Source organism: Monodon monoceros, unplaced genomic scaffold, assembly GCF_005190385.1.
Source record: "Monodon monoceros isolate NGI ecotype Baffin Bay Population unplaced genomic scaffold, NGI_Narwhal_1 Super_Scaffold_21, whole genome shotgun sequence".
In the NCBI taxonomy this organism is placed as follows: Eukaryota; Metazoa; Chordata; class Mammalia; order Artiodactyla; family Monodontidae; genus Monodon; species Monodon monoceros.
Genome location: NW_021703778.1, coordinates 27,206,564 through 27,223,043, shown reverse-complemented (window position 1 = coordinate 27,223,043; position 16,480 = coordinate 27,206,564).

The window sequence follows — 16,480 nt, the reverse complement described above, 5'->3', positions numbered from 1 at the left end:
CCATTCACTCTTTTTTGTTTTTCCCCGGAGCTTCTTTCCTGACTTTATTCACTGGTCAAAATCATTATTTCATGAAATAAATGTGAAGTTTATTCCAAAATTGTTGTTTTTCTCAGCAAAACATTCTACAATATTCTAGCTTACTTGTATGAAGGGGGAACTTTAACACACCAGAAATAGAAAAAAATATATTGTAATTGAATTTTCACACATCACTTTTTGGAGCTTTGACACAAATATCTGTTAGAGAAAGAATAGATGAGTACTATTGCAGGTTGGAGGATGGAAAAGAATACGCATGATAGCATTTATACAACATTTTAATGTATTATTGTTTGTGGCAGTGAAATAAATATTCATTAGTGAGATGGCTTTTTACTGGAAACAAGCCAGAGGCAACAGCATACTTATACAATAAAAAGCTCAATGGGGGAAAAGCTGTTTTTAATTAATTCTCAATTGGTCCTGTTTTAAACTCAGAGACCATATCATCATTCAAATAGATTGATTTCAACAGATCTCTTAATGTACTAATCATTAAAATTACTTTTGTATCAATAATATTGATAATGTTATCTATATTATCAATTGGGGAACTGATACTTATCAAATATTAAATAATATCAAATTTGGGGAATACTGATAATATTCCCAGAGTGGGAAGAGCAGAACTGGTCTTATTTCTAATGTGAGGGTCTTGAGGGCACCTGAGTTTGAAAATACAAAGTTGGGAAGGACTACATTCCAATGTGAAATCCACGTCCAAGGAGAGAGAGAACTAAGGTTCAGTGACTGGAGCAGAAAGAAGTTGGTCAGAGGCAAAGCACAGGCTGCTGGGGGATTTCGGCACGTCCTTCTCCACTGTGCTGCTTCCCCGCAAGTGTATGGTGTGCAGGGGGGGAATCTGGTCCTAAGAGATAAGCTGGAAGCCGATTCTGTCTGCTGTGACTCATGGGCCCATTGCTACCCTTGTGTTCTTGTCTAATGTATTTCTAGGGAAACTAAAAGTTGGACTATCTATTTGTGATCATTTAGTAGTGCTTTGAAAGTGGAAAATGACCCAAGTCACCACGGATTAAACAGACAGGAATTTATATTCTAACTGATTTTAGCTTCTGCTGGACCCATCTTTCGTCTATGGTTATGAGATGCTGTTAGAAGCTGAATTGTGTCCCCCCAACCCATGCATATTGTAAAGCCCTGACCCCCGGGGACCTCAGTATGTAACTGTGCTTAGAGATGGGGTCTTTAATGAGGTGATTAACATGAAATTGTTTAGGGTGAGTGGGACCTAATCCAAGTTGACTGGTACCCTTAAAAGATGAAAACACAGACACACACAGAGGGACGACCATGTGAGGACACAGGGAGAAAGCGTCTACAGGCCAAGAAGAGAGGCCTCCAGAGAATCCAGCCCTGCCGACACCTTGATCTCGAACTTCCAGCCTCCAGGACTGAGACACAATGAATGACTGTTGTTTAAGACCCCAGGGTCCCCCTGCGACCCTAGAAAACCAGCATAGATGGCTACTGCTCAAGAAGGGAAAGACAGATTGATCTCAGGGACCCAGAATACTGTGTCCAGAAACAGACCCAGAACATATGAAATTTCATATACGATAAAGGAAGCATTTTAAATCATTGAGGAAAAGATTGTTTAAGAAACGAAGTTGAGATAAATCAGTTCAATACTGACCCATTCTTTACACCAAAAGAGATTCCAGATAGATCAATGCGTTTAATATAAAATGGGCTCATAAAAACATAAAAGATGAGTAAATGTAAAACATAATTTAGGAATTATTTATAAGTATGGTATAAAAATCTAGAATCCATAAAGAAAAAAACTGGTATATTTGTCACTAAAAATTCTCAAATATGTGTGCAACAAAAGTATCATTACAAACAAAAGACCAACAAACCATAAAAAAAATTTACAAATCTCATGACAGAAAAAGGCCTTAGTATACAAATAATTCTTACAAATCTCTTAGAAAAATGCCAATCAAAAAATTAGGAGAGTTGGTTCAAAAACAGAATTACAAATGACCAACAAAAAAGAAACACCCTCAGACTCAGAACTAAGAAAATTAAAATGTGAAACCATTTTTAACCAATCCGGTTGGCAAAGATTTAAGGTTTGAAAACGGTTGCTGTCTCGAGTAATTACTCCCACAAATTTGGTGGGAATATCAATTGCTAAGAATATTTTAGAGCAGTACTTGGCATGTTACTCAAATGGTAAAATAATACACATTCCTGAGAGTGGCAGTTTTACCTCTCACAGCTTACCATGTGCATATATTCACGAAAGATTGCAGAAAAATATACGTGCAGGGAAGCTGTAAATGCAGATACGCCTAAATGTCCTCCAACAGGTTATTTTATGTTCCTCTAATGGAACCTCCATCAAGCTCCTGCTGGGGGGGAGGGGGGGCGTGTCGTCTCCCTGACATGGGATAGACACTCTCCTACAGATTCTCAGGAGACAGGAAAACCCATTCAATATCCTCCTACAATAACAATGGGACAGGGCTCCCTGTGCCCACACGACAAGATGGCCAATCCACTGTGTTATGTAAACATTGCAACTTGTGAAAAGTATCTTTACTTTTTTAAATTAACTTTTTTTGTGTGTGTGTGGTACGCGGGCCTCTCACTGTTGTGGCCTCTCCTGTTGCGGAGGACTGGCTCCAGACGCGCAGGATCAGCGGCCATGGCTCACGGGCCTAGCCGCTCCGCGGCATGTGGGATCTTCCCGGACTGGGGCACAAACCCGTGTCCCCTGCATCGACAGGCGGACTCTCAACCTCTGTGCCACCAGGGAAGCCCTAAATTAACTTTTAATTGTGACAAAATATACATAACCTAAAATTGACCATTTTAACCACTTTTAAGTGTACATTATGTGGCATTAAGTACACGCACACTGTGTGTAACCATCACCACCATCCATCTCCAGGACTTTTTCATCTTCCCCCAACTGAAACTCTGTCCCCATTAAATAGCGACTCCCGATTCTCCCTCCCCCAGCCTCTGGTACCCACCATCTACTTCTGTCTCTATGACCTTGATGACTCTGAGTACCTGATATGAATGAAATCATACAATACTCATCCCTCTGCATCTGGCTTATTGTAATTAGCATTATGTCCTCAGGGTTCATCCATGTTGTAGAATGTCACGATTTCCTTCCTTTTTAAGGCTAATAATTGTCTGTATTTACTTTATTTTGTTTATCCACTACCCTGTCCATGGATACTTGGGTTGCTTCCACCTTTGGTTATCGTGAATAACACTGCTGTGAACATGGGTATGCAAATATCTGTTTGAGTCTCTGCTCTCAATTCTTTGGGGTACGTGCCCAGAAGTAGAATTGCTGGATTGTATGGTAATTCTATTTTTACTTTTCTGAGAAACCATCAGTATGATCCTTTATAAAAATAAAAATGGTTAAAATAAAAATGTAGGAACAGACACAGACCTCATAGCAATCAAAAACGTTTGGAAGGGCTTACCTGGTGGCGTGGTGGTTGAGAGTCTGCCTGCCGATGCAGGGGACGCGGGTTCGTGGCCCAGTCCGGGAAGATCCCACATGCCGCGGAGTGGCTGGGCCCGTGAGCCATGGCCGCTGAGCCTGCACGTCCAGAGCCTGTGCTCTGCAACGGGAGAGGTCACAACAGTGAGAGGCACACGTACCGCTAAAAAAAAAAAAAAAAAAAAAAAAGTAAAAACAAGTCTGGAAGCATACAAATCCATGAATAATGGTTATCTAAAAGGAGTAGACGTGAAATGTGGGGATCAGAGAACATTTTCCTTTCACTTTACACCTTTCTGGACCGGTTATTTTTTTCAGAACTGTATATTACTTCGGTAATAACAATGAATAAGAATGTGTACAGTTGCCATCGATATGCTTTCCAACAGATTAATAGAAAACATCAAACAGAAAAGCCTCAGGCTTCTACCCAGTTCCTTTCCTGGATGAATTTAAGGTGTGCTGCTCACAGCTTCTGATTTTCTGCATTAATTTTCCCGGGAAAGGACGATATTCATTCATTTGTCTGGGGGCTCCTTGAAGGCAGGGGTGGTGCATAATTTATATTCATGTCACCCGTGCCTAATGCCATTTCTAGAATGTGGACAGTGCTTAGTGTTTTCTGTTGTTAGTGGCTGTTTTGGCCAATCCCTGAGTAATTCCTACCTCTACAGCCTCTGCTTTGCAGAGGAGATACTTCTTCTCTATCGCTCACTTTCTCTCTACTGTTTCCCTTCAGACAGAAAAGAGGCATCTTTGTGCCTCAATTCTATCACGCGGCCTTTACTCCCATAAGAGTTCTTCATCTGACTTCAACCTACATAAAATATAATTTCCATCAAATTGCTGAGGATTATCCTTTAAGTTGAGAGGAAGCTGTTGTATTGAATACAGTTTCGTAGTTAGAAACGTCTGGATTTAGATCTCTGTCCCACCACTTAGAGCCATTTGACCTTCAGCACATGACCTAAATTCTTTAAATTTCAATTTTCTGTAATAGACAATATCACCTACCTCATAGAAAATATAAAATACTTAGCATAGCGTCTTTTTCATAGTAGGAACTGAATAAATGGTACTGTAAAAGCTTTAAAATTGACATTACCGATTACTACCATTATAATGATAATTGTCATTCTAATCATCTAACTTACTCTAAACAGATTTCTTAAAGGGTCTACTCCTTAGTAAAGAAATGTCACTTTAAAATACATAAAAACAGAACACAAGAGTTTATAATCTGTTGTTTCTTCACAAATGATAAACAGATTTCTTAGCTTGGAAATACTTAACTTGGAAATTGATATTTTAGAGATTGTTTCAATTAACTCAGAGGAATAGATTACCCTGGACTTGTCAGGATATATGATTCGCCCTTTAACTCACATCACATAAAACTACTCTCCTTTGTGAAATGAAACGGGGGCTGATCATAATGGAATTCATCTCGTGGGATTTAGCTAAAATTTAAGGAGATAACGTATCTGAAGCGCTCATCAAAGTGTCCCACAAATAGTTCTCATAATAATTTTATTTATCACTCTGATAAAAAGAGTAAAGCTGTTCACCGTTCATTGTTTTCACCCTTTCTTCCAGCACTTCCGTTTCTCAGGACATTGTCCACTTAATAAGTACCTTTACCAAAGCTTCTGAATTATTCTCTCACACTACAGTTATGCTGTTAATTATGTGATACTACAGAAGGGCATATTTAGAAAACTATCCAGAATCAGTACATTTTTTCCCACTAGGAATAAATATGTAATTTTCCCTACTAATTCCATCACATGAACCATCATGCTCATTGTTGTGTGTTTACTATTCATTTGTATCAGATAATCTAACCATTGAATTAAAGTATCTCATTTAGATTTTTCTCTTTTTCAACATAAATTATATATAAATGATTTAAACAGATTCTGGCATTTAGAAGACATTTTGAATATTCAAATTCTTAGAATATTATAAGGGGAACATTAAAACTAATATTCAGAGGACACAATATATGTTAAGGGTGAACCAGGTGAGCCTGCTGTCTTAGTTGTCATTATAAATGATTCGGATCAACTACTTGGTGAGCTGATTAATTGCCTTACAATCTTCTAAGTGAATTCCAACAGAGTTCATGCATTGCTTTGCAAAGACTTAGCCTCCAAATCAATATGCAGTGGTTATAGATAAATTTACTTAATTGGAAAACCAGGTTAGGATTCAATGGCTTGTTCATGATCAATCATTATGTGAAATAAAACTGGAATTCAAAATTTTAATTTATTCTTATTCAGTAGGCCTGGTCTCTAACGATATGAAATATAATTATGTAACTTTCATGAAATTGACATGACAGAGTTAAAGCGTGAACCTCCCCCATGCTCTGCCAAGTTCAAATCACTGCAAAGAGGTGTCCCGTTCTGGGCTACTCATGGTGCTCCGTGAGCAGCTGCTTCTGGTCCGAAATAAGGTAAATTCAAAACCTGAGAGTTTAGAAGTTAACATTCTGAAATTAAGAGATTAGAAACTGAAGAAATTAAGTGTAGAAATTGAGTTTCGGAAGTTTAGAAGCTTTTATAACATTCTAACTCAGAAACGTTTCTTTAAATCTAATATTAAAAATTCAAGATTCCTCTTCCGTATTTATTTTGCCCTTTTAAAATAATTCCTTTTTTAATTTTAGAAAAGTATCAGCCCATCAGGATTGGACACTTGAAAAAAACAAAACTTGTCCTTCATCACAGGTAGTTGGGGAAGTAGTGATTTGGAGGAGTGATTTCAGTGCAGTCAGAGACACATCTTCCAGGGTCCCTCAGCCGCCTGGAAATGACTCTCATCCACGGAAAAGATAAAATAATTTCCTCGCCAACAGAGCTGTCTTCCCAAAGCCTTCAATTTGTTTTTCAGCGACGGTGTGAACAGAGGCAGCCACTAGGTGGTGACTTTTCCTTAAATTTCACCGTTTCTGTGGCAAGGATCTTGCTTTTGCATAAATACTCTTTTACCCAGTTTATTTATTTTCACTGAAATTGCTTTCATGGCAGTTATTCACACTTAGAACCACTTCAGCCTGCTTGGCTGGCACTGTTAAAAGGACAAGCCATGGTCGCTGTAAATAAGTGAAAAGTAACAGGGAGTTTAGAACCACAAGGAATTCCTATTGTGCTTTATGTGCTTTTACAATAAACAAATGATAAGCAGTGACTCACAATGGAGGAGTGAGTCTTGCGCTACTGGCTTCCAGGGTATCCGTGAACTCCCCCCACGGCCTCCAGCCCTGCTCTGCACGGACTCATCCAGCTCCTCACTGAGGACTGCCGGAGCGCTCTGTGCCGCCAGCTACAGAAACTGGTTAAGGAATAGGCCAAAGATTCAAGCAATTAACTCACTTCTTAGAACTTTTTTGGACTCTACGGAAGGATATTTTCACTCTTCACTTGGGGGAAGAGAACAGAGCCTGAGTCCCTACTTGAAGAAGCAGTGGCAAAGCGGGACCAGGCAGCCTTTGTGCTCCGAAGCGCTCTCTGTTCTTGGGTTTTTGGCGGTTTCCCGATTTTCAGCCATCTCCGTTTAACTGGCAGCCCAAACTCCTGGAGAAACAAAGTCAAAATTCATTTGTTGATTTTCTGACCTGACTGCTTTCTAGCTGTGGTGTTGGAAATACACCTCACCCCATCTTCACTCACTTCGTGTTTTTGAGGTTCCCTGGTGTGTGCTGGGGGACAGAGCCTGGCGCCTTCTTGTTGGGACGACAGTTTCTCATTGGACTTCGTAGCCGCGCCTCCGTCTGCCGGCTCTCAAGAAACAGCACGCCCATCTCTCCGACCCAAGGGTGTGAGGACTCAGGATGGTTCAGGCAGGGCTTCTTCTCGTCACCCTGGTGGCTTAACATTCCATGAAAAAAGGGGGATGTCGAGAGGTGAGGGTACAGAGGCTGAAATACATCCTCTACACGGGGGCGCTTGTCTTCTGGGTCTCGCGTCTTTATCTCATAAGCCCTTGACTGTCAGCTGAGTGAGACCCGAAAGCCGCCCTCTGCACTCACACTTCCTGGTACCAGCCCAGGTCTTCAAAATAACATGATAGGTCCATCAGTATCCTACTCTAAGCACACCCTACATGTGGGCCTATGCTTGCTGTTCCCTCCCACAGCACAGTCTTTTCCCAAACACCCATGGCTCCCCCTTCACCCGTACAGGGCTCTCCCAGCCGTAGGGACTTCCTTTAATTATAACAACCCCTAAGCCTGACCCCTCTCTTCCTGCTACCCATATGCTTCAGTACTTCTCTATGTACATGTTTGTAAAGATACAGTCATACGTAGTATTTCTATGCTCTTGTATATTCTGCTATGTCATAATCTTTAATGGCTGTGCAGCATTCCATTCTACAGTCAGACTACTTATCCCTTCACACTCTGCTGCCTCTCCTGAATCCCCATTGTCAGAACTTCTGAATATCAGTTCGTCTCTTAGAATACCCTCATCCAGAGATTCACAGTATAACTTTGAATATTAAAAAATAGCCTTAAATGGCCCTAGGAAGCTCCCACTGGCTTTTCTAACATAAGACATTTTTCCTACTAGTAAAGAACTCTTCAAATTGCAATTATTTTGAGGAGAAAATATGCTAACAGGGAGTCACGAAGGGATTGAACTTTGGCAACAAGTTGAACCACACCTGCAGACAGAATGATGTCCGCACACCCTCACTTGCAGACAGAAGTGGTGCCCACACATCCTCCACCATAGGCAGCTCCTCCATCCGGGGCAGGAGGCTGACAACAGCACCCGTGCTCTCTCTGGTCAGAGAACATCATTCATTTCTCGGTTCATTTCTCCATTTGTCATGGGTAAGTCATTTCAGGCACTTACATTAATTTGAGATTGGATTTTGTGTTGAATATCTTGGTGAATTGTGAACTGTTTTACAAAATCATACTTGGGAAACCTCTCCCGGGAGACTGGAGATTATAATGAGAATCGAATATTAGGTGAGTAAAATTAAATAGAGTTAACATTTTGGTATTTAAGGGTTTCCAATTCATGAAAATACTGTGGCGATTTCCATCTCCAGGTTTTCATCCTTATTACAGTAGAAAATGGAGTCTGACAACACTTCAATTTATGTTAGCCCATGACTATTGTTTCGTTTTTCCTCAATTATGTTTCTTTATTTTTAAAAATACAAATCAATCCCCTTAGCCCAAGACAGCCCCTTCTACTTCAGTCCACATGGATGCACACTTACTTGTACCCCCATTTCTAAACTGAATTTTATTCCACATGCAGTTTAGAATGTGGATGCTCACAGATTTTAATTTTCCAAAGCAAGAATCAACTAGGCTTTTTTTTTTTTAAATAACGGCATATTTCCCTGTGCCACACAAGAGATCCTTATTGCTTACCAATGTTTTTTAAAAATTAATTAATTTATTTATTTTTGACTGTGTTGGGTCTTCGTTGCTGTGTGCGGGCTTTCTCTAGTTGCGGTGAGCGGGTGCTACTCTTCGTTGCGGTGCGCCGGCTTCTCACTGCGGTGGCTTCTCTTGTTGTGGAGCACGGCCTCTAGGCACGCAGGCTTCAGAAGTTGTGGCAGGCAGGCTCAGTAGTTGTGGCTCGCGGGCTCTAGAGCGCAGGCTCAGTAGTTGTGGCGCACGGGCTTAGCTGCTCCACAGCATGTGGAATCTTCCCGGACCAGGACTCGAACTCATGTCCCTTGCATTGGCAGGCGGATTCTTAACCACTGCGCCACCAGGGAAGCCCCAAGAATCAACTAGGCTTCTAACTCTAATAAATTAGAGTTTATTAATTTGTCTAAAGTAACCACATAGGGACTTCCCTGGTGGCGCAGTGGTTAAGAGTCCACCTGTCAGTGCAGGGGACATGGGTTTGAGCCCTGGCCCGGGAAGATCCCACATGCCACAGAGCAACTAAGCCCACACGCCACAGCTACTGAGCCCGCGCACCTAGAGCCCGTGCTCCGCAACAAGAAAAGCCACCACAAAATAGAAGCCCATGGACCACAACGAAGAGTAGCTCCCACTCGCCACAACTAGAGGAAGCCCGCATGCAGCAACAAAGACCCAATGCAGCCAAAAATAATAAATAAATTTATAAAGTAACCACATATTTCCTGTACAAAATGTAGGGACATGTGTTTGGCACTTGGTCAAATGAACTTGACCGTCATTTTGTGAACTTCTGCTACATAAAGATCTTATCAAACATGCCGTGTACGTCCATGCATATCGTCAGGTTTCCGTAAATATTTATTGATTGCTTTATGTTTGCCTATCAAAGCAATCACATAGAGGAGGATCAATATTGCATCCTTCCTATATATTTCATGCCTTCCTGAAAGAAATGTTGGTTGACTCAGGAAAAACTAGTGACTGGAGGGAAAACGGCTTGAGAGAACAGGTGGAGGAAATAGGAAGTTCTCATGAATTCGCTTGAAGAGAGATTTTATTGCAAGTTTGCGGAGACGTTTGTTAAAACAGTCCAAGACTGAGCTAGGACATTCAGACAGGGGTGGCAGGGGGTAGTCTGACAGAGGGCTCAAGAGGGTGGTCTCCCGGGATGCCTGCCCCCTGCTTGGGCTGGAACCCAGTTCTGCCACCGAGAGAGTTTGGCCCCGGGGAGTCACGTACCCCATGACTCAGTTTCCTCTTCTGCAAAACGGGGTGGGAATCGCAGTCCCTAACTCAAGGGTTGTTGTAAAAATCATCCAGTAAATTTATGCAAAGTGCCCGGCACAGAATAAGTGAGATGTAAATGTTTGCTCCTATTACTATTATCCCTATCCACAGAGTTGGCACAGAAACTGCCGTGTCCCCGTGTCCTGGGTGAATCCCCGATGGTGAGTGAGGATCCGTGAGTGGCTCCCAAGTGCGTTTCCTGTCTGTCACTTCCTGTGACTCACCCTGCATGCACCCTGCCTGGACGCCCCATTGCAAGGGTCCCTCTGCTGCTTTGGAGGTCCTCCCTTTGATATAATAATTCTAGTGGAACTGAGAACAGCTTCTGCTCACCTGACCCGACACTGGTCATAAATCCAGAAACCGGCCAACCCACCAAAAATCAGCTCATGGTTGACCCATTTCTAGAATGTCCAGTTTGCCAAAACTCAATTTGCTCCATTTACTGATGCACTGTTTCTCTGAAGCCAGTTTATCCCAACCAGGCCCAAAGTGGAATACTCTATTCGGGGGTACAGAGGCCGCCTGGCATTGACATTTCATCTTTTAAGGCCACATTCGCAAGACACACAGACAAGGCCCCAGGCTAGGCCTGGGAGGTGGCCTGCAGGCTGTACCCATCTTGGTGATCTGCTCGCCCCAGCGCTGTGCCCTGAGGGCTCCCCCAGTTTGGGGAAGAAGGTAGCATGGTCTCGTGGGTCTAACACCTGCCTGAGGTGCAGCCACGTCCTGGCCTGCCTGCCACGGCCCTCTCTCCCCTGGGAGATGCACCTTGAGTTTTTTCAGAATCTGGGTGCTTTTCAGTCGGTCATCTTTCCAAAGAGGGTGTGGTTCCCATTCTTGTTTCAGTCACCTTTCCTCCAGTCAGTGAACGATGAGCATGTCATTCCAAACTCAGCGTGGTCTCTGTAACCTTCTTTGACTTTCTGGTGGTTTCCCAAGACCCACCCCAGCAAGCACTGGGGACACTTTCATCCAGGGACAACAGCAGGCACCGTATCTGTGGTGATGGGAGACGTCCTGCCCGCTGGGGCCCATGGGACTCGTTTTCATCCACGGAGGAGAGGGTACTGCAGGTCGGTCCCAACCCAGACACCCAGGAGCAGGTGTCCTTGGTGTTTTATACTAGAAGGTCCCACCCCCGAGGGGCACGTGGAAGAAAGGAAGAAAGCCGAGAATAAAGGGTTAATCCTCACACTGTCTTCCAAGGCTTCTGTTTGGAGTCTCCCACCTTGAAGGCTAACTTTGTGGGTTCATTTCACCTGGTTTTACCAATAAAGAAAAGTGCTGGGAGAAGGGAGAACCAGAGTTTGAAGGCTTAGTGGTTCCTGTGAATCTTCCACATCCTGGGGGCGCCCGGCCCTCACCCCGGGAGAGAGCTCAGCAGCCCTGAACAGGTTCTGCAGCCCCACCTCCATCAACCTGGCAGCTGAGGGACACTGGGTGGCAGCAGAGGCCCAGCTGACGTGCCGATCAGGGTGACTGCAGGGAAACGCCTGGAAGCTCTCCGGTGGGACCTCTGCTGCTCTTTGGTCAGCTTGTGCGGGCTCCTCCTACAGGCACAGCGGTCAGCACAGGCCCTTCAGGAAGCGGCTGGAGCAAACGCGGCTCAACACGTCCTCTGGGATCTTCTCGAAAGCACAGTAACGCAGGGACATGCCTCTGTTTGGGTATTTCTGGGACTAACAAGGCTTATCAGAGACAAAGGTCTGTGCTTGGTGTCACTGGAGAGAAGAAGCAAGGAGAAGGGCCTCGGGAAAGAGCTCACCGTCCTGTCCCTGTGAGGCCGGTCGCTCTTGGGGGGCTGAGGAGCTCCGTGTTCAACCGAGCAAACAGACTCTAAAGCGGGTGCAGGTCACGAGACCCCACAAAACTGTCTCCTCAAGTGACACTTAGGAATACAGTTTCCCTTGTGCATCTGTGCAAATACATACTTAAGAAGGTGAAAACCCAGTCAATTGGATACATGTGGGTCACTGATATAACTCAAACCTTATTTTCTTTTAAAACACTGCATTTCCTTGTTTATTCTCTGGCATTTGAGCACAGTCTAAAGTAGAGTCAACTCTATTATCTGGGAATGGAATAACCAGGTTTTCAGAACCAGGCTCAGGGATAAACTCTGCTCCAGGAAGCACTTTTTCTATCATGGAAACCAGTTTACAAGGTGGTTTTGGTGTCTCACTCAGCTCGGGCTGCTACAACAAAACACCCCTGACTGGGAGCTGGAAAAACAGGCACTTATTTCTCTCAGTTCTGGAGGCAGGAAGTCAGAGATCAGGGGGCCAGTGTTTCCAGTTCTTGGTGAGGACCCACTTCCTGGCCTGCAGACAGCCACCTTCTCACTGTGTCCTCACATGATGGAGACAGAGCTCTGGTGTCTCTTATAAAGTCTAAGCACACCATGGGGGCTCCATCCTCATGACCTCATCACCTCCCAAAGGCCCCACCTCCCGACACTGTCACACTGGGGGCTGGGGCATCAATATATGGATTTTCGGGGAGATACATTCAGTCCATGACACTGGTGAACCCTGTGCCTGTGTTATGGGCTGATTTACACCCCCTCAAATTCATATGCTGAAGCCCTAAACCCATGTAACTGTATTCAGACATGGGGCTTTTAAAGGAGGTGATTAAGGTAAAATGAGGTCAAGTGGGTGAGCCCTGATCCAGTCTGAGTGGTGTCCTTACAAGAAGAGGAGATTAGGGCACAGACACACACAGAGAGATGCCACATGAGGATACAGGGAGAAGACCGCGTTTACATGCCAAGGAGAGAGGCCTCAGAGGAACCAGCCCTGCTGACACCTTGATCTTGGACGTCCAGCCTCCAGGAGTGAGAGAGGTAAATGTCAGCCTTCTACAAGCTTCCATACGTGGTACCTGTTAATGACCACCCAAGCTCATGACACAGGTCACTCCCCACTGCCCCCAACCCGGCAGGAGGAGATCGCTCAGCCTGTGCAGAAGCAGCAGAAAGGCTGTGAGGGGCAGGGGGCTGGGGGGACAGAGCCAAAGCCCCCAGCCCTTCTGCTTCCCCTCCACTCCTGCAGAGCCCTAGATACTCTCCCGCCTGCTGGAAAGTTGGCTGCATTTAGTTTTAGCAGAAACCAGAGCGACATTCCCAGAGGCAGGCAGGTAACACACCAACAAAACAGGTGGTCACCTGTGCGACCTTGAGAGCAAAGTGAGGCAGCGACAGGAACCACACCTGGTGATCCCAGCACGGCTGTGGCTCCTCCCAGAAGTGGGAGCACCTGGCTGTGGCTCGGGCTGTACAGCCTAGCGTGGACCCAGCACTGGGGAGGCTGGGGCAGGGGATGGGGGCAATCCCTGATGTCCCTGAGCATGGAAGCTAACTGGAACGAAAAGAACCGGACCTTGCGGAGCCATCCCACGCGGAATCCTCACTTTCCCATCGTCCACAGGAAGCTTCTGAAGGGCTGGGGGAGAGCGAGTTGGGAAAGGCTGACTTCAGAGGGAGGGAAGGGGGGTCCACAGACAGATCTGGTCCCCCCGGCAGCGGTCTGCTGGGCAGGTAACACGCAGAGACTCACAACCACGTGAAGCATGGTTGAATTGCTCTGCTGTGAAAATCAGGTCAGCAGTGACAGCTCAGAGTGAGTTGAATGGTTGGTGACTTCAGGTCAGAGCTGGTGCCAGGGGTAGTGGTACGGGGGGGGATGGAGAGGTGGGAAATGGGAGGGCATGGTCTGAGGGAGATGTAGCATCACAACCTGTTCAACTAAACAAGGAAGGATACCAGACACAGTGGGGAGAAGGATACTGAGTGGAGAGAGGGTAGTTGTCAGACTGCAGCCTGACCTAGTGCACAGTTTACAGAAAAGGGTGGGAAAGTAACTGCTTCAGAGGTGCCCCTACCTCTAAATAATGCACACGTTGTAGAGGTACTTTTGAAACACAACGAATCACTTAGTTTTCACTCATACATTCATTTATTCATTCATTCAATAAACATGTGTTTGGGGCATAGAAATTAGTGTGTCAGGCCACGCACGAAGCTCTGAAAATACAGACATAAATAGGTTAGTTCCGGGGTGCAGTGGTTTGTATTCCAGCAGGAGAGGGAAGGTGGGAGGTATGTGTTCCGTGCTTTGGGAGCTGAGAAGGTTGGGACTAACCTGGAGCAAGTGTCCGTGATGAGACTTGTGCAAACAGCACCAATGAGGGACTTCCCTGGCAGTCCACTGGTTAGGACTCCACGCTTCCACTGCAGAGGGCACGGGTTCAATCCCTGGGGGAACTAAGATGCCGCATGCTGCTCGGTGCAGCCAAAAAAAAAAAAGCACCAATGATAATGACCTTCCTATTTGTGCTGGTCACTATAACTCGGTGACAGCAACAGCCAGCTGCTGCTTCACACACAGCCTGGTCCATTCCATCCCACAAAAAGGATCCTAGGTGGCCTATTCAGAGAGGTTCAGAGAAATCACTGTCCAGTGCTCACCTGTCAGGTATCCTGGATGTACTCCTTCCTGTCGTTCTTATCCAGCTATTACACAACAAGCCTTCAAGCCAACATGTGAATAAGATATCTGATATATAAGCCCAGGGAGAACCTGCACAATAATTTTGGAAATATTTGCCATGACATCTGAAATGCACTCATGCTTTGGTCTTCAAAGGATCCCAGGCAAACAGCCTGAGTGACTCTTGACACTTGCAGGTAATTTCTCATCACCTGATGGAGGATGGAGGATGCAGGGCCCTGGTGACACATCTTCATGGTTTCGCTTCAGCCAAGCTCTCCTGTATCCCAAACGCTCTCTTTACCTGCTTCTCAGAAAAGTTTTTTTTTCCTCTTGAATTCCTGTCACCTGGGTAGACTCCATTTCCTGAAACGGCCACTAAGAAGTTTGTGAAATGAAAAGAAATCTCCCAGATTTCTTCCTCTTTGAAAAATGTTCATTGTTCTGTGTTCCAAGTTCGGCACAATAGTGAGACTGTTTCTTTGGGGCAATAACAATGGAATATCCGAAACCTCTGACCACAGTAAAGACCCAGAGACGGTGCACCCACAGGAGCAAACAAAAATCAGGCATTATTAATGAGGCAGAAATTGAAGAAGATAAGCTCGAAATGAAGAATGCCCTCCTCAAAGTTCAGGCCAGTCAGATGACTCAACCTCCAGGAATGCAGTTGATTATCTGTCCAATTTTCTCTCTGCTAATGAATGCTTTCCCCCATCCTTCCACACCACAAAAGAAAATTAAGAAACCAAACATAGCAAAATATAAAATAATGTCCTAGAGAGATGCTGAGATAGATACATTTTGTTGAGTTTTATTAAAAACAAATATATTACTAACTGAAGCTGCAGTCTTAAACACCTTTCTTAAAAACAAAGTCCTAACCTCTTATCAGGAACCAGGCAAGTAAGAACTGTGCTAGAATGTTACTAAAGGCTTCTTTCTTAGGTTAGAAGAACTCTTCAAATCCCCCGAGAGTCAGGGATCCAATTTTCCCCCCGTGATCTTTTTGTCTCCCAATCTGAGAATATCTTAAGGTCATAAATAGAAGACCTAAAACTCTGTGGCAATGAAGAAGATCTGGGAGCAGAAAACACAGAACAGGCTGCTTCCAGAATCGCTGTGTGATCAGACAGGTATTGGACAGTAGCTGGTAACCCGGTGGGCACTGCCCCAGGATGCCAACCTGATCTGACATACAGTAAATGCTGTATCATAATATAATAAAGAACACACAGTCCAGCACCCACAGACAACATTTCAATAACTCTGCATTGAAACATTGCTCAGGGCTGTAATTCTGGACGGGGGGTGGTTCTAAGACCTCCCAGGTACATTGGGAATGGGGGTAAATTAGCGGGTGGAACAAGTGAACAGTTTACTGTCATCTACTAGTCCACAAAAAACTCCTTAGTCAAAATTTTCCTAATGGTTCTGTGGGGTTTGGAATTTATTTGCTCACCTTGTTTCAACCTGGAAATCTCAAGAATTATTCAAGCTTCTATGGACTTTGACCTTCTAAAGTCAGCTGCAACTTTTTTTGCATGTATCTATATCCACATTTTTTTCTAAGAAGAGGGTCAAATAGCTTTAATCACATTCTCTGTTATAAAAAGCCCAGAGCTCTAAGGACTCACTAGGGTGTAGACAATAGACAGGAAATTACAGTGTGAATTCCAGACAATAAAAGGAAAACTAAGTTTCTGACAAAGCAGGCTGCAGTGCATCCCAGCCAAATCCCAGCAAGGGCTAGACTAA